Source organism: Nycticebus coucang, chromosome 5 (assembly GCF_027406575.1).
Source record: "Nycticebus coucang isolate mNycCou1 chromosome 5, mNycCou1.pri, whole genome shotgun sequence".
Lineage (NCBI taxonomy): Eukaryota > Metazoa > Chordata > Mammalia > Primates > Lorisidae > Nycticebus > Nycticebus coucang.
In genome coordinates, this window is record NC_069784.1 from 38,278,686 (window position 1) to 38,298,440 (window position 19,755).

General features: G+C 39.9%; 1 pseudogene; it reads left to right on the plus strand.

Moving 5' to 3' along the window:
* The first annotated feature begins 9,717 nt into the window (after positions 1 to 9,717).
* Positions 9,718 to 19,755, plus strand: LOC128585446 (zinc finger protein 621-like; annotated as a pseudogene).

Sequence of the window (19,755 nt, forward strand, 5' to 3'; positions counted from 1 at the left end):
GCGGAGCTCGTCCCCGCTGGCTCCGCGGGAGGCGCCGAGGGCCGGGCCGGCCGCCTGGCAGGGAGGAAGCGGAAGGGCTGTGGGGTGTGTCTCGGGAGTCCTGTGTGGACCCGGGAACAAGCTCTGCCCGGTTCCCAGGCCGCGGTCAGGGGTGCGGTAGGGAGGAAGCCCGCGCAAGGCGGTGGGGGCCGGGGGGTACTCAAAGCCTAGGTGCTCAGAGGCCCAGCCAGGGCGGACGTGATCTCTAGAGCTTGCTCGTGTGACTAACTCCGCCGACACTGCGCTTCCCCAGGCCTCACACACATAGAGCTGGGGGGGTTGATGACCTGGGATGGGAATTCTGCTTTAAGAAGAGGCACCTGTGGCTCAGTGGATAGGGCGCCGGCCCCATATACCGAGGGTGGAGGGTTTGATCCCGGCCCCCGCCAAACTACAACAAAAAATAGCCGGGTATTGTGGCGGTGCCTGTGATCCCAGCTACTCGGGAGGCAAGAGAATCGCCTAAGCCCAAGAGCTAGAGGTTGCTGTGAGCTGTGACGCCACAGCACTCTACCGAGGGCGACAGAGTGAGACTGTCTGTGAAAAAAAATAAAGCATCTGTCAAATCCGAAAGCACCTGTTCGTGCAACTTTAGGAAAAAAACAAAAAGGAGAAACCCAAAGGTTTTTGCAGATAAGATCAATATCCGATAAAAGGAGGGACCATTCTCGGTAAATAGCCAGCATGATCTGCCCGTGACTAAGAGAAGTGTCTGCCAGCAGCACTTAGCAGAAAACCTCAGGCCTGCTCCCCTTCAGTTGCAGTTCTGAGGTTTGGGATTTATTACTCAGGTGAGACAGAACTTCTTACTGAGTAGCCATACCATGGGATAACCCGAGGAACGCTGCGCTTTCGGAGTCCTGATCCTTAACTGCGCAAACTTGGCGATGTGGCATAGCCTCTGAGTAGCTTCTCATTAGTAAAATTAGAGGTAAATATATCAGCCTCAGGACAAAATTGCACACTGTATATGAGTGGTCTTAATTCTCTAAAGCCCAATAAAATGAGGTGTTACGATTGTTAATCGTAACAATGCTCTGGTCACGTACATCTGCTTAATAGCAACAATTGTATTTGTTGTCTTAAGAGAGAAGACACTTCTGAACTTGGAGATTAGGCTCCTCCCACATCTTCTCAATCGCTAAACAAAAGCCAGTTGTTTCAACAGAACCAGGAACTCAGACCCGGAATTTACCTTCCCTCATTCCATTCTGTACATTTAAGACATATGTAAATGAACATGAGGACTGCCTGAAAACCATCTTGCAACTGCTCACACTCAAATATCATAGCTCAAACTCCTGGGCTCCAGAGATTCTCTTGCCTCAGCCCCTAAAGTAGGTGGGACTACAAGCCTGCCCTGCCACACCCAGCTTATCTTTTCTCTTTTTAGTAGAAACAGATCTTGCTGTTGTTTCAGGCTTGTCTGGAACTCCTGAGCTCAAGGGATCCTCCTGCTTGTGCCTTCCAAAGTGATAGGACTACAGGTGTGAGCCACCATGCCCAGACAATCTTCACACAAAAACTTCTACATGTGTGTTTATAGAAGTTTTATTCATAGCTGCCAAACTCAGAACCAAGATGTTCTTTAATAGAGGAACTGGTAAACAACCTGTGTGCATTCATACAAGATAAAAAAGAACAAACTACTGATACATGTGATAATGTATTAGATGACATCCGGAAAATCAAAACTCTGGGGACAGAAAACAGAGCAGTAGTTTCTATAGCTGGAAGTGGGGGAGAGGGGATTGACTACAAAAGAGTCCATGTTCTATATCTTAATTATAGGGGTGGTGGTTACACAAACCAATGTGTTTGTCAAAAATGACAAAACTGTACATTTACTGCATTTACTCTATAAACCTGACTTTAAATCTGACTTAAACATGAGTAAAAGAGAATGAGAATTCTTAGCTCAAAAGAGCACCTGGGAAATTAAATCAAATAGTATATAAAGTATTTAAACTTTAAGCCTTGCTATCAAAAGAGTCAGCCACAGGCCAGCAGCATCAGTGTCACTTGGATGCTTGTCAGAAATACAGAATTTCAGGCCTACCCAAACCTATTAAACAAGAACTGCACTACACAAGAGCCCTGGATGACTGTTTTGTACATTAAAGTTTGGGAAGCACTGCTAGTGTAAAGCAATACCACTTAAAGTGTGATTTGCACTCTGATGTCTGTCCGCAGGCTGTTACCTGGATTCAACAAGATGAATCAGAGATCGAGAGGAAAGATTTGGAAACTTTATAGAAATTTGATAAGCTAATTTTATGTTTGCTGTATTTGTAAGTTGTTACATACAAAGAGATTGAGCAAATAAACATACCAAGAACTTAACATAAAAGCTAAGTGCTTTGGGTGAGGAGACAAGATGGCTGACTGAAGCCAGCTTTTCACAGAGGCTCCCATCCAGAAGGAGAGTTAAAGGACAGAAATTTAGCAAGTAACCTGGTGGATTACAGCTGCGCCAAGAGAGAAGATTGAAGAATGCACATCAACCCTGCTGAGGCAAGCTGCGACCCCCCGGATACAAACAAAAGGTACAAAATCCATCACTAAGTGGACAGGAGAACTCTCCCCCTTGAGAACGGCTTGGAGTACCCCATAAACAAATGAGCAGAGTTCAAAAGTCTTCCTATTATACTATATGGGAGAGACCCTCTAAAAACTGGACCTACTTCCCCTAGTAGGGTGCCATGGCACTCTCCTAACAGGCATAAAACTGTAAAACTGTATATATTCTCTATCTGCAGTTCTGGGCTCCCAGCACTCCCCTCCACTCTCACTCTGAGGTCTGGAGGCCTATCCCCCAGGAGTCCAGATTCTTGGATGATTTTGCGAGGGGCATGGACAGGGCCAGGACTGAAGCTGGTCAGTGCTGATTTTGTGGCATGGGAGTGAGGAGAGGACAGCTCGGCTGAGAGGGAACCACACCGGAGTGGCGGTACCCCAAGGCACAGAGCAGCAGCCATTTTTGGCAACAAAAGGGCTCACCCCTTGATATTCTGAAGTCACACCCCCTGTCTCTGGGCAACCAGAGGAGGCCAGGCATCTTCTCAGGTGGCAACCACCAGTGGAAGATCTGGGACAGAAACACAGTCCCCGTGAGTAAAGGGTTTGCCTGAGGCGGTGCCAGCCTGGGTGGAGCATGAGGACTAGAAAACGCACGCACAGTGCCGGCTGACTCCCAGGGTGGGGCTGACCCAGAGGACTGCTAAACTGAGCCTAAGATGCACCCGGTCCCCAGGGGATCATCAGTCTAGACAAAGGAAGGCAAGAGGCTAGAAACTGACAGCTAACCATGCTGCAAATACAAACCTTTGCAGCAGCAAAGACAGGGACTGAGGCGCAGGTTCTGTGAATTCAAAAGAGCTTCTCTTCTGCAGGGGAATTTAGCCAGGACAGAAACAAATTCTGCAAAGTTGTTCTGTTCTGTTGGGTCAGTAACATCAATTGTGGTGGGGCTGGAACTTAGTGAACACCCCCCAGCCTCCATCAAGCCCCAAAGGTTGTCAGGCCACACCTCCCCCTGCCGAATAGAGGCAGAGAGCAGTGGCCTGGCTGAGGAGACATAGATTTCCTTTTGATTCAGGCAGGCACAAACCCCTGGAGTATCTGCTCATTGGAGACAACTGGGTCACAACCCTGCGGGGTTATCAGTGACTGGGTGCAACAGAGGTGCAAGGTGGGGAAGGACATCAATCTTCCCAGAGTAATCTATTTGCTGGGTGGGTCCTCCTGACTTCACAGAGCACTAGAGCAAGTCATATTTGAGTTGTCAGCAGACCCCTGCGATCTAGTTGCCAGAGACCTTTTAAACTCTCGCACCTGAGACAGGTGCTGACTGAGACAATTGATCTGGACCTTCTGAGCTGAGCCAATTGCCCGAGGACTATCCAAGTGGTGCCCTAGGTGTGTGGTTGTAGAAAGGTTTGATTTTCCTTTTCCAATTATTGCCTGTGGGGAGACTTTACTGCTGGTATTTCTCCACAACTGAGACTTCAACCCACTGTAGATGTTTCACTAGGGTTGAACAGAGACCAGCTGCAAACAAGACAGAGCCATTTAGCCCCAACACACCAAACAGGTCCCCAGTTTCTCAGTCCGTAGCACTGTATGGGTCCTTGGCAAACCTCCAGGGGGAAAGTCATATGGTGTAAAATAATCATGGGGTGGAATCAGCGGAAAAACTCTGGTCACATGAATAACCCCTCAAGGAAAGATATGGCAGATGTAACTGAAGATCCCATTAAAAACAAATAGCCAAGATGTCAGAAATCGAATTCAGAATTTGGATTGCAAACAAAATTAATAGAATGGAGGAGAATTTGGAAATAGAAATTCAAGGAGCAATTCAAAAGTTGGAATTAGAAATTCGAGGAGAAATGCAAAAGTTGTTTCAAGAATTCAATGAATTTAAAGAAAACCACCAAAGATTTTGACACATTGAAGCAAGAACTTGCAATCCTCAAAGATCTGAAAAATACAGTAGAATCCCTCAGAAACAGAGTGGAGCAAGCAGAAGAAAGGATTTCTGACATTGAAGACAAAGCTTTTGAACACTCCCAAACTCTCAAAGAGGAAGAGAAATGGAGAGCAAAAGTGGATCATTCTCTCAGAGAGCTCTGGGATAATTCAAAGAAGGCTAATATCTGCCTCATTGGAATCCCTGAAAGCGATGAAGTAGCTTCACAAGGCACTGAGACCCTTCTCAATGAAATTATGAAAGAGAATTTTCCAGACATGCCAAGAGATTCTGAAATTCAGATAGCAGACAGTTTCAGAACCCCAACACGACTCAACCGAATAAGACATTGCCCAGGCATATCATAATTAACTTCACTAAAGTTAATATGAAGGAGAAAATTCTCAAAACATCCAGATGTAAGAAATCCAGTACCTACAAAGGGAAGAACATTAGAATGACTGCAGATCTCTCTGCTAAAACTTTTCAAGCCAGAAGAGGGTGGTCATCGACTTTTAATCTGCTAAAGCAAAATAACTTTCAAACCCGGATCCTGTATCCAGCTAAACTGAGTTTCATTTATGATGGAGAAATTAAATACTTTAATGACCTTCATATGTTGAAGAAATTTTCCATAACCAAATCAGCTCTTCAGTATATTCTCAGATCTATCCTCCGTAATGACCAGCCCAATCCTCTACCACAAAAGTAAACACACTCAGAAACTTTTGATCAAACTCCAACTTCCAGAGTGACAAAAGGATTAAAAATGTCCACTGGACTTTCGAAAAACTTGAGACCCAAAATTTTACCAGACTTATCTATATTATCCATTAATGTGAACAGCTCAAACTGTCCTCTAAAGAGGCACAGGTTGGCTGACTGGATACAAAAACTCAGGCCAGATATTTGCTGCATACAAGAATCACATCTTACCTTAAAAGATAAATATAGACTCAGGCAAACGGTAACCAGAAAAAATCAGGTGTTGCAATTCTATTTGCAGATACAATAGGCTTTAAACCAACAAAAGTAAGGAAGGATGAGAATGGTCACTTCATATTTGTTAAGGGTAATGCTCAATATGATGAGATTTCAATTATTAACATTTATGCACCCAACCAGAATGCGCCTCAATTTATAAGAGAGACTCTAACAGACAAGAGCAACTTGATTTCCTCCAGCTCCATAATAGTCAGAGATTTTAACGCTCCTTTGGCAGTTTTGGATAGATCCTTTAATAAGAAGCTGAGCAAAGAAATTTTAGATTTAAACCTAACCATCCAACATTTTGATTTAGCAGACATCCACAGAACATTTCATCCAAAAAAAACTGAATACACATACTTCTCATCACCTCACGGAACATACTCCAAAATCAATCACATCTCAGGTCAAAAATCTAACCTCAGTAAATTTAAAGGAATAAAAATTATTCCTTGCATCTTCTCAGACCACCATGGAATAAAAGTTGAACTCAGTAACAATAGGAATCTGCATACCCATACAAAAACATGGAAGTTAAATAACCTTATGCTGAATGATAGCTGGGTCAGAGATGAGATTAAAAAGAAAATTGCCAAATTTTTGGAACAAAATGACAATGAAGACACGAATTATCAGAATCTCTGGGATACTGCAAAGGCAGTCCTAAGAGAGAAATTTATAGCACTGCAAGCCTTTCTCAAGAGAACGGAAAGAGAGGAAGTTAACAACTTAATGGGACATCTCAAGCAACTGGAAAAGGAAGAACATTCCAACCCCAAACCCAGTAGAAGAAAAGAAATAACCAAAATTAGAGCAGAATTAAATGAAATTGAATAAAAAAAGAATTATACAACAGATCAATAAATCAAAAAGTTGATTTTTTGAAAAGGTCAATAAAATAGATAAACCTTTGGCTAACCTAACCAGGAAAAAAAGAGTAAAATCTCTAATCTCATCAATCAGAAATGACAAAGATGAAATAACAACAGACTGCAGAAATTCAAAAAATCCTTAATGAAAATTATAAGAAACTTTATTCTCAGAAATATGAAAATCTGAAGGAAATTGACCAATACTTGGAAGCACGTCACCTTCCAAGACTTAGCCAGAATCAAGTGGAAATGTTGAACAGGCCTATATCAAGTTCTGAAATAGCATTAACCATACAAAATCTCCCTAAAAAGAAAAGCCCAGGACCAGATGGCTTCACGTCAGAATTCTACCAAACCTTTAAAGAGGAACTAGTACCTATATTACTCAACCTATTTCAAAATATAGAAAAAGAAGGAAGACTACCCAACACATTCTATGAAGCAAACATCTCCCTGATCCCCAAACCAGGAAAAGACCCAACAAGAAAAGAAAATTATAGACCAATATCACTAATGAATATAGATGCAAAAATATTCAACAAGATCCTAACAAACAGAATCCAGCAACATATCAAAGAAATTATACCATCATGACCAAGTTAGTTTTATCCCAGGGTCTCAAGGCTGGTTCAATATACGTAAATCTATAAATGTAATTCAGCACATAAACAAATTAAAAAACAAAGACCATATGATTCTCTCAATTGATGCAGAAAAAGCTTTTGATAATATCCAGCATCCCTTCATGATCAGAACACTTAAGAAAATTGGTATAGAAGGGACATTTCTTAAACTGATAGAGGCCATCTACAGCAAACCCACAGCCAATATAGTATTGAATGGGGTTAAATTGAAATCATTTCCACGCAGATCAGGAACCAGACAAGGCTGCTGATTGTCTCCACTGCTCTTTAACATTGTAATGGAAGTTTTAGCCATCGCAATTAGGGAACAAAAGGCGATCAAGGGTATCCATATAGGGTCAGAAGAGATCAAACTTTCGCTCTTCGCAGATGATATGATTGTATATCTGGAAAAACACCAGGGATTCTACTACAAAATTCTTAGAAGTGATCAAGGAATACAGCAGCGCCTCAGGTTACAAAATCAACATTCATAAATCGGTACCCTTTATATATACCAACAATAGTCAAGCTGAAAAAACAGGTAAGGACTATTCCATTCACAGTAGTGCCAAGGAAGATAAAATATTTGGGAGTTTATCTAACAAGGGATATGAAAGATCTCTATAAAGAGAACTATGAAACTCTAAAAACAGAATTAGCTGAAAATGTTAACAAATGAAAAAACATACCATGCTCGTGGCTCGGAAGTATCAACATTGTTAAAATGTCCATACTACCCAAAGCAATATACAATTTTAATGCAATCCCTATTAAAGCTCCTCTGTCATACTTTAGAGATCTTGAAAAAATAATACTTCGTTTTATATGGAATCAGAAAAAAACTTGAATAGCCAAGACATTACTTAGAAATAAAAACAAAGCAGGAGGAATCACGCTACCGGACCTCAGACTATACTATAAATCGATACTGATCAAAACAGCATGGTTCTGGCCCCAAAACAGAGAGGTAGATGTATGGAACAGAGTAGAGAACCAAGAGATTAACCCAGCTACTTACCGTTATTTGATCTATGACAAACCAATTAAAAACATTCATTGGGGAAAAGATTCCCTATTTAACAAATGGTGCTGGGTGAACTGGCTGGCAACCTGTAGAAGACTGAAACTGGACCCACACCTTTCACTATTAACTAAGATAGACTCTCACTGGATTAAAGATTTAAACTTAAGACATGAAACTATAAAAAACTAGAAGAGAGTGCAGGGAAAATTCTTGAAGAAATCGGTCTGGGTGAGTATTTTATGAGGAGGACCCCCCAGGGCAATTGAAGCAGCTTCAAAAATACACTACTGAGACCTGACCAAACTAAAAAGCTTCTGTAAGTAAAGCAAGCAGACAGCCCTCAGAATAGGAAGAGAAGATATTTGCAGGTTATGTCTCCGACAAAGGTTTAATAACAAGAATCTACAGAGAACTCAAACATATAAGCAAGAAAAGAACAAGTGATCCCATCGCAGGCTGTGCAAGAGACTTGAAGAGAAACTTGCCTGAAGAAGACAGGCACACAGCCTACAGACATATAAAAAAATGCTCATCATCCTCAATCATCAGAGAAATGCAAATCAAAACTACTTTGCAATATCATCTAACTGCAGTAAGATTATCCCATATCACAAAATCCCAAGACCAGAGATGTTGGCGTGGATGTGGAGAAAAGGGAACACTACTACACTGCTGGTGGGAATGCAAATTAATATGTTCCTTTTGGAAAGATGTTTGGAGAACACTTAGAGATCTAAAAATAGATCTGCCATTCAATCCTATAATTCCTCTACTAGGTATATACCTAGAAGACCAAAAATCACATTATAACAAAGATATTTGTACCAGAATGCTTATTGCAGCCCAATTCATTATTGCTAAGTCATGGAAAAAGCCCAAGTGCCCATCGATCCACGAATGGATTAATAAATTGTGGTATATGTACACCATGGAATATTATGCAGCCTTAAAGAAAGATGGAGACTTTACCTCTTTCATGTTTACATGGATGGACCTGAACATATTCTTCGTAGTAAAGTATCTCAAGAATGGAAGAAAAAGTATCCAATGTACTCAGCCCTACTATGAAACTAATTTATGGCTTTCATATGAAAGCTATAACCCAGTTATAACCTAAGAATAGGGGGAAGGAGGAAAGGGTGGGGAGAGAGGGCAGAGGATGGGCAAAGGGAGGGTGATTGGTGGGATTACACCTATGGTGCATCTTACGAAGGTACATGTGAAACTCAGTAAATGTAGAATATAAATGTCTGAACACAATAGCTAAGAAAATGCCAGGAAGGCTATGTTAACCAGTGTGATGAAAATGTGTCAAATGGCATGTAAAACCAGTGTATGGTGTCCCATGATTGCATTAATGTACACAGCGATGATTTAATAATAAAAAATAAAATGTTAATAAAAAAAGAGCTAAGTACTGAGAAGCAAGTTACAAATATGAAAATGGTTAAGCTAGAATGAACCCTGTAACATCTGATTGTAATTAATGGTATGAGTTCATGATTATAAATATTTTTAGATACAGAACTATAAGGAGGCGTGTGTATATGTGTGCACACGGACATATGTACATTTCCTAGCTCTGTCCATAGACAGGGCCTCGTAGCAATAATATCCACGTAGGAATGAGCATATCCAGTTCTCACCTCTTTCTTTCTAAGTACCATTCTCCAAAAGAAACTCGGACACTCTGAGAAAATGCCGATTCCAGGGCAGGAACAGCAAAGGTACAGGATGAGCACAGAACATCTGGTTTCAACAGAAAGTGCCAAAGAAAATGAAGATGTGCCGAAAGGTCACAGAGTCAGATTGAAGTTCTCATTGCTAAATCTAGGATAATTGGGGCATCAAAATAAATGACAGTAGCATGTTAAATAAAATAGGAATCCACTGGTCCACATGGATGTCGCACAACTGGAATAACAGAAAATTCTTCTCTATAGTTAAATGCAACTAATAAACATTGGTGGAAGGATGGCATTAGGATATCATTGTCTGGTGGACATCATGGTAACAGTAATTAATTCAGGCAAGAAATATCAATACATGCTAATACCGATAGGTGAAAGTTGGATGAAAAACGTGCTTACCTTGTTTCAAACTCTATCCCACAAAAATATTATACATTAAAAATGTCAGAAGAATAGTTTTATAGCAGAGAAACATACCAAATACCACCTCACTCAAATGACCAAAGGTAATGTCACTACTGACAGGATGTAAGATCATGGGCCACCTGATGTGATCGAGAGAGAACATCACTTCTGCAATAGTCTCAGCAATATGCATAACCTGGACCTGATCATGAGGAAACACTAGTTAGCCAAAGCTGAGGATATTCCACAGAATAATAAACCTGTATGTAACCTTAAAATATGTAAAAATAACCAAGATCAGGGAACAACTGAGAAGCTGTTCTGGGATGAAGGAGACTAAGTAAGTGCAATGTGATCCCAGAGGATGCAACTGGGACAGTAGGTGAAACTGGGACGCAATCTCCAGGTGAATGTACACGAGTATTCTTTGAATTGTGTTTGCAACTTCTCTGTAGATTAATCTTTGAATTGTGTTTGCAACTTCTCTGTAGATTAATCTTTAAATAGGCAAAGTCTTACCACCCTTTAAAAAGCCCTTGCTGACTTCCTCAGACCAGAACTCTTCTCAGGTTTGCCTGTGATTTATTTGCCCTGGCAGTTGGCTAACTAAATTAACTGGCTCTGTACTAACAAAACAAAACCAAAATGAATGTTATAACATTTTCATTTATTTGATCAGCAGTTCAGTACAGTGAAGGTGGTCAAGATGATGATGAGCAGCAGAAACAGTGGTCATCGTCACCTAGTTCGATGGCCAGGAATGAAGTTACAGCAGATAATTTTCTTCCCTGCATTCTCTTTATTTGTGATGCTTTCTCTGATACTGCTAGCATCAGGGAAGAGAGATTAGGATTTAGTTAGAAAGCTGGCATGAAAAGGGCTGCAAGGGTGAGTGGAAGGAAATAGCATACTGGGAGCTCAGTATATGACACATCCTTAACCTGAAAGGATCACAGGGTAAGATGAAGTTGGCATCAGTTTTTAAAACTCCCTGTAGAATACCTCTCTTCTGCTTATTTTGGTGCCATATTTATGAAAGAAGGGGCAAATGAAGGATAAACCAAATTCCCCTAATACCTTCATTTCTTCCTATTTAGACAGGACATGTTTAGAAAAAGCACTGACAGGCAAAGTACAATGTGTACAATCGGCACTGAGTAAACTGATGCGGTTTCTTACCTCCCTGTAGAATATATTCTACTGAAAAAGTTCATAGTGATTCCAAAGCAGCCCAGCTTTCATTTTAAGACATCCTATGCTGTGAGAAAGCTTGATTTGTGTATTTCTGAGGTGGCACATGGCAGTAGCATCTCATTTACAAAAAGGGTTATTCTCAACTACATACACAGAATATGCACTTCAACTATGATGTTTGATCATGGTTTATATGGAATGTGAGAGACATATTCAATTCACTTACTATGGAGTTCTTGTCATGTTTGTTTACCTCCTTTAAAGCAGGAGAGAAGATTCAAAACAGAAAAATCCAAAGGGTAGCTGGGAAATGGTCAGGAAAGTCTAAGCCAGGCACAGTAACCAGCGACCACTGGGCAGAGGAAAAACTAAAATCCAAGCTAGAATTTTATTACAACAGAGGACAATGACATACATTAAACAAAAAGAAAGCACACCTTCTAGATAAGGTTATTATCCACTTTCTTTGTTGACAAGACAGGGAAATTGCTAATATATTAATAAAAACTTACATAGGATTACTTAAAGAGAAGAGAAACCACATTCATTCTCCTATATAAACTATTTCCTTCAAATCATGTTAGATATAGGAAGTATTACTAGAAGAGACCCAAACACTGAAGAATTAGGTACCCTGTTATAATAATGATGATCCAAGTTCTAAGAAGAAAAAGGCTTAATTAAGATAGATAGAACTGGCGGCACCCAGCTCAGTGGGTAGGGCACTGGCCTCATACACCCAGGCTGGTGGGTTTGAGCCCAGCCCGGGCCAGCTCAACAACGACAACCAGAACAACAAAAAATAGCCTGGGTGCTGTGGCGGGCGCCTGTAGAACCAGCTACTTGGGAGGCTGAGGCAAGAGTATCGCTTAAGCCCAAGAGCTGGAGGTTGCTGTGAGCCGTGACACCACAACACTCTACCCAGAGCAACAGCTTGAGACTCTGCCTCAAAAAAAAAGATAGAAAGGACTAATTACAAGTGGATTTATATGAAAATCTTTGGTGTTTTACAAAATATGAAGCAGGTGTGAACAGACATTTCTTCCCACATATTTTATTTATTCAACTATTAAAAATTTGTTGGGAAAAAATTGTATTTATTGAGTGCCTATTTTGTGCCAAACACAGATCTCTATGTAGGGAATAAAGCAGTAAAGAAAGCCAACAAAAATCTCTGTTCTCATGGAGAATTCAATCTAGTCAAAGGAGACTGAAAATAATTTAATTATACCCGTAATTTCTATAGCTATAATAGAAGAAATCTGGGTCATATAAATAACAATAAAACTGAAAACCTATACAACTAAAAAAATTGCTCCCCTGACATTAATTTTAACCATTAACTCTGTACATAGAAAAAATTCAAATGTATATTTCCTTTCTAAAATATTTATTACTTATTTTTAAAACAGGACTTTTTTGCTTTTTTTCTTTCATGCCTTTTTGCTACATATACTCAACAACTGAGTGTCCTTATTAAACGTCATTTGATTTTTATCTTTGTAGTATCTTTCAATTCAAGACCACTTGTAACAAGTTTTGAACAGTTTGATAGAAATTGGATTTGCAAAGATTCTACCTCTTCGATATATTTTAAAGGTGATCTTTTACTTCTGAAAGAAGAGCAGCCACCAAAGGAAAAATGGCCATAATGTAACACTGCTAACATTTCAGTAGAGGGTGCTATAACTTAAAGATGAAAATGGCTTTAGGGTTAATTGCAAAAAAAAAAGCTGACAGGCAAGAAGGGATAAACCCAAAGAAGGGAGTGGATCTTAACTTTATTAGTCATCAACATAGTTCTACACTAACAAAAGACTCACAACAAAAGTATTATGATTTAAAATCTGAGTGTAGGGCAGTGCCTGTGGCTCATTGGGTAGAGGGCCGGCCCCATATACGGAGAGTGGCGGGTTCAAACCCAGCCCCGGTCAAACTGCAACAAAAAATAGCCAGGCATTGTGGTGGGCGCCTGTGGTCCCAGCTACTCGGGAGGCTGAGGCAAGAGAATCGCCTAATCCCAAGAGTTGGAGGTTTCTGTGAGCTGTGTGATGCCACAGCACTCTATTGAAGGTGACAAAGTGAGATTCTGTCTCTAAAAAAAGAAAAAAAAATCTGAGTGTAACACATATTTGTTTTAAAAATATTCCCTATTCATATTTATTCCCTATGCATTCTGGTATAAAATAAATCGTCAGAAGAAATGTAATATCTTTATCTTTAAAAATTATTTTATGTATCGCAAAAACTATCACATCAGCATCCTTCTGCCAATAACAAAATTAAAGGTTCATTTAAAAATAAATTAAAACAATTTTTGTTGCCATTTTAAAAAAAAAAAAAACAAAAAACAAAATTAAAGGTTCATATCAAGTCAAGGACTCTTATAATCCCTGTGATTGATTTCTCAGTCACTCAGTCACCTGGTTAGCCCTGAAAGATATGACTGTATACTGCATAAAAGGGCAGGAGATGGTTAAAATTTGTTTTTTTTAATTTATTTTTTCATGGTGGTAAAACATACATGACACCAAATATACCATCTTAACCGTTTTTAAGTGTATAGTTCAGTGTCATCAAGTATATTCATACTGTTGTGCAACCAACACAGAACTCTTCATCTAACAAAACGGAAATTCTCTTACATTCTCTTACACCTCATTCCTTCTTTCTCACAGGCCCTAGCAACCACCATTCTACTCTCTGTATCTATGAATTTGATTACTCTAGATACTGCGCATAAGTGAGTCATAACAGTATTTTTGTGACTGGCTCATTTCACACAGCATAACGTCCTCAAGGTTCATCCATGTTATATATAATGCATCAGAATTCATTTCCTTTTTTAAGGCTGAATAATATTCCACTGTATTTAATATTTTTGATACCACATCTTTTTATCCATTCTCTATACTTTTACACTTTAGCTAGTATAAATAATGCTGATATTAACAGCAGATACAGGTAAGCTATTTTGGCAATTGGGGACTGGCTTAAGTCAGAAGGGCCTGAGTGGGAAGGCCCACTAAATTGTTATGCAGGGTTAGCATGGACATGGAGCTGAACAAGACCTTACAAGAGAATGCCCTTGAGATAAAAACCAATCAATGTCCCAAAGACTTTCAAACATGGACAAAGGTGGTCATATGTCATACTATTCCTTTTGTATTCCTTTTCCTCCCCCTTTTCTCCAATATCCTTCCTGAACTTGAAGATGGCCTATTTAAATAAATAAAATTGGGGAGATGTGGTAGGTAGGAAGATTGAATTCCTCATAGGCCTTCCAACTCAGGATAAGAAGCCCAGTCAGGAAAATTTCTATGTGACTATCCCCGCATGGGGAAATCAGCAGCACAGGTGAGCTGAGACCATCAATTAGTAGCTTAGACTAGAGAAGCTGAGAAGTCGGCCTGAGAAGATGAGACTTGCTCTCCCCTCTCTCTCTCTCCACACATTATCTGGCCACTTCAGATATTCCATTACCCTATAACCCTGTTTACGTTTACCCCGCCTTCCTGGGGACTGTAATCTCCCCTCTCTCATTTTTAACCTTGACTGCTAACTACTGACTTCTGTGCATTCTTCCACACATTACTCTGTTATGGTACCCAATAAAAAGACTCCCAATGAGCAGGACAGTCTGCTGCACTGTTTTAGTTGGCTGGCACATGAAACAATGTATGCCCTTACAGGTTTCCAGGATTAATGTGATACGTTGGGTGTAAAGTCTCATTATTTCTCCAGCATCGTCTCCCTTGCTGACCACTGTCCCAGGTTGGGTCCGTGGGAATCCCGACAATTAATGTGTGAACAAGTATTTCCTAGAGACTTTGCTTTAAATTCTTTTGGATAAATACCCAGAAGTGGAATTTCTGAATCATATGGTAATTCTATTTTTAATTTTTTGAGACACCACCACACTATTTTTCATAGCTGCAGTACCATTTTCCATTCCCACCAATAGTACACAAAAGTTCCATTTTCACCACATCCTCTATAACATTTATTTCTTCACTTTCTTTTTTGACAGTAGTTATTCTGATGGATGTGAGATGTTCTGATATGATTAAACTTTTGATTTGCACGTCTTTTCAGGGGCTTATCAGACATTTGTTTATCTTCTTTGTATCCTGCAAACTTGCTGAATTCTCTTATTACATAGCAGTTTTTTGTAGATTCCTCATAATTTTCTACATAGATTATGACATTATGTATGAATACAATTCATGAAGTATCATCTTCTAGAGGACTCTTAACCAGATTTCTGAAAGTCTTTCCCCTTATGCTTGTCTGATCTCTATTACTCAGCCTCCCTGAACTCTGATCTTTGTTTCCACAGTTCAGCAAGGCTGCCACAGTCTTCTTGGGGCTCCCCCTTCCTGCACTGAGGTCTGGTAGATTCTCCTATCCAGAAAGCAAGGTGATGGGAGGACTCAATCTCATTTGTTTTCCTTCTCTCAAGGATCACATCCCTGTAATGTCTAATATTTGAAAATAACTTCAGTCAGGAAGCCAAGTTTAGTGCTAATTAGTCCATATGGCTAGAAGCAGAGGTCTATTTAGATATTACTTAATATATTAATATGTATATTAATATATACTTACCGCCACTTGATTACCTGCTCTTGGCCTTTGCCTATGTTTTCATTGGGAGGAGTGTTTTAAATTTTTTTAAAAAAAACCTATACAAACTCATTTATTTGAGGAGTAATATTTATAAATTAAATGTTCCATGGATTTTTAATCTTTGTTTTTATCATGTATTTTGTACATCAACAATTTTCTCAGTTTCTGGTTAGCACAATTTTATTTGTAGTATTTAAAAAATATACTTTATCTAAGTATTAAAAACTTTAGGCAAATGTATTACTATTGTCCTTTTTTAAACAGTTTTATTGAGATATAATTCACATATCACATAATTCACCCATTTAGAGTGTAAAATATAAAAACTTTTAGTAAACCCACAAAGTTGTGTAACCATCACAATTAATTTCAGAACATTTCCATTATCCCTCTAGAAAGCCACATACCTCTTAGCCAGCTCCTCTCCCAACCTCCCCATCTCTCAAGCCCTAAACAACCACTAATATACTTTCCATCTCCATAGATTTGCCTATCGTGGACACTTCACATGAATAGAATTATACACTAGCTTGTCCTTTGTGGTTGGCCTCTTTATATTAGCATAATATTTTCAAGCCTCATCTAGGTTGCAGCATGTATTGGTACTTTCTTTTGATTGCTGAATAATATTCCGTTGTACAGATATGCCACATTTTCTTTATCCATTCATAAGTTAACAGACACTTGGATTATTTTGACTTTTGGGCTATTCTGAATAAAGTTGCTATGAATGTTTGTGTACAAGTTTTGTGTGAAAATATGTTTTCAGTTCTCTTGAATATATACCTAGGAAAGGAATTGCGTGTCATACAGTAATTTTATTTTAACCATTTGCCAGACTTTTCCAAACTGCTTGCACCATCTTACATTCTGACATTGTATGAGAGTTCAAATTTCTGCACATTCTCCAATTTCTTTGCCAATACTTGCTACTATTTGCACACTCATATGAGCTTCCTAGTGGGCGTGAAGCTATATCCCATTATGATTTTGATTCACATATCCCCAGTGAACAATGATGATAAATATCTTCCACTGTGTTTTTCGGCCATTTGCATATCTTCTCTGGAGAAATAGCCATGCAGAGCTTTTGCCTATTTTTAAATTGGGTTACCTGACTTTCTATCATTAATTTGTAACCACTCTTTATCTATTCAAAATGTGAATCCCTTATCAGATATATGAACTGCTAAATTTTTCTCCCATTGTTAGTTGTCTTTTCATTTTCTTGATGATGTCTTTAAGAAACATAAAAGTTTTTTAATTTGATGATATCCAGTGTTTTCTTTTGCTGTGTGTGATTTGGATGTCATTGCTAAGAAATCATTGCCTAATCCAAGATCAGAAAGATTTCTAGCTATGTTTTCCTCCAAGAGTTTTACAGTATTAGCTCTTACATTTGGGTCTTCAACTCATTTTGAGTTGATTTTTGTGTATGGTGTGAGGTAGGGTTCAATGTCAATCTTTTTCCTGTGGATATCCAGTTGTCCCCAGCACCACTGCTGCAAAGACTATTCCTTCCCCATTGCATCATCTTGGTGCTCTTGTCAAAAATCAGTTGACTATAAATGTGAGGGTTTATTTCTGACCTCTACATTCCATTGATCTATACATCCATCCTTATATATCACATTGTCTTGATAAATGAATTTCCATATAAATTTTTGCATCAGCTTGTCAATTTCTGCAAAGAAGTCAGGTGAGATTTTGATGGGGATTCCACTCTATCTGTAGAACAGATCCTCTGATCCATGAATATGGAACATCTTCCTATTTATCTAGGTCTTCTTTCATCTTTATTTTTTAATTTTAAAATTTTATTTCAATGGATTTAGGGGAAACAATTTTTTGTTACATGAATGAATTGCATAGTGGTGAAGTCTGGGCTTTCAGTACATCCATCACCCAACTAGTGCACATCGTACCCAACAGGCAAGGTTTTAGCTTTCACCCTCTCCCCCTTCTGAGTCTCTAGTGGCCATTATGTCACTCCGTATGACCAAGCATACCCATAGCTTAGCTTAGTGAGTAAGTTAGAACATGTGGTATTTGTTTTTATGTTCCTGAAATGCTTCACTTAGTATTTAGCCAGTGGTCCCACATCAGCTGCTGCAAATGAGTTCCTTCTTTTTCTGTGGTGCACATATACACACACATACAGAGGGTGTCAAAAAAATGTACACATTTTAAGAAAGGAGAAAACTTGTTATCAGCGAGTTCTGCATACCAGGTCTGCCCAGTGCTGGGCTCCTCGCTGCCAGAGACTGGCAGCACATCAAACCCTTTCCCCAAAACTTGGTCCTAATGGCAGCCCACTCCTCCCTGGCTAAGAGCTTGGGTATCTGGGACTCGCCAAACCCACTGAGAATGGCTGCATGGCTGTCTAGAGCCCAGGTCCATCCCCTTATCATGGCTGCATGATCATCTTTTCTGCCCTAAAGAACTTGTCCTGACAGCCTTCTGTGACCAGACCTTGCTTTTCCAAACCCAGAAGACAGTGCATGAAGCCAGGAGACGTCAGTCATGTGTCTCCTGTTGGCCTCAGGAGTCAGTGACCTTCAAGGATGTGGCTGTGTACTTCACCCAGAATCAGTGGGCTAATCTGGACTCTGCACAGAGGACCTTGTACAGGGAGGTGATGCTGGAGAATTATGTAAATGTAGCTTCCTTGGTAGCGTTTCCAATTCTCAAACTCCTTCTAATCTCATAGCTAGAGAAAGGGAAAGCACCATGGGGCCCAGATCCCTGAGACACAGAGGTTCTGAGAGGTATCAGTTCAGGTGGTGAGTCCTGGATCATGAATGAAGAACCAGTTGTAATGCAGGAGCCCTCTGAAAAAAGAGTTGCACAGAGCACAAGTAGGAGGACTCTGAAGAAACAGTTCTCAGCACTTTGATTTTAAAAGTGAGGCGGACTTTTAGTCTAAATCCAAATCTGATATTTCTAGGTCAAATGAAGTTCTATAAATGAATGTAAGAGCAGTGGGAAAATCTTCAGATACAACTCAAAGCTTATTTGGCATCAGATGAGTCATGCTGAAGAAAAGCTCTTTAAATGTATGGAACATGGCGAAGCTTTGAAGTCCAGCTATGACTCTACTGTACATGAGAAAAACCACTTCAGAGAAGGGCCCTATGAATGTAAGGAGTGTGACAAAGCTTTGAGTTCCAATACGGCCTTAACTCACCATCTGATGATCCACACTGGAGACAAGCCCTCTGAATGTAAGGAGTGTGACAAAGCTTTTGTAAGAGTGCAGCATACCTTCAGCATCAGAGATTGCACACAGGGGAGAAACTCTATAAATGTAAGGAATGTTGGTTGTAGGTCACTTTTTATTGCCCATCAGAGAATACATACTGCAAGGAAACCTTACCAATGTAAGGAGTGTGGCAAAGCCTTCATTCAGAAAATAGCCTCCATATAGCACCAGAGAGTTCACACTGGGTAGTAACTGGATGAATGTAAGGTGTGTGGGAAAGCCCTCAAATGGTATGGAAGTTTTGTTCAGTGTGAGAAGTTGCCCTCCTAGGAAAGAAAGCCTGTCAAGGTTCTTGGGTCACCTCTGGTCAGTCCCCAGTGCCCCTCTCCAGCCTTATCTCCTGTTCCTCTCCAGGGGTCATGCTCTGCTCCAGCCATGGCTGTGCCTTCACTTGACTTTCCACATACTATGTTCATTCCTGCCTCTGGGCCTTTGTTCATGCTGCTGCCTACAACTGGAATACCTTTGTCACCCACGCAAACAGTACACGTCTTCCAGGGTCTTCCTCCCACTGTGAAGCCTTCCTCAATTATTCTGACCTCCTCTTTTTACCCGTGA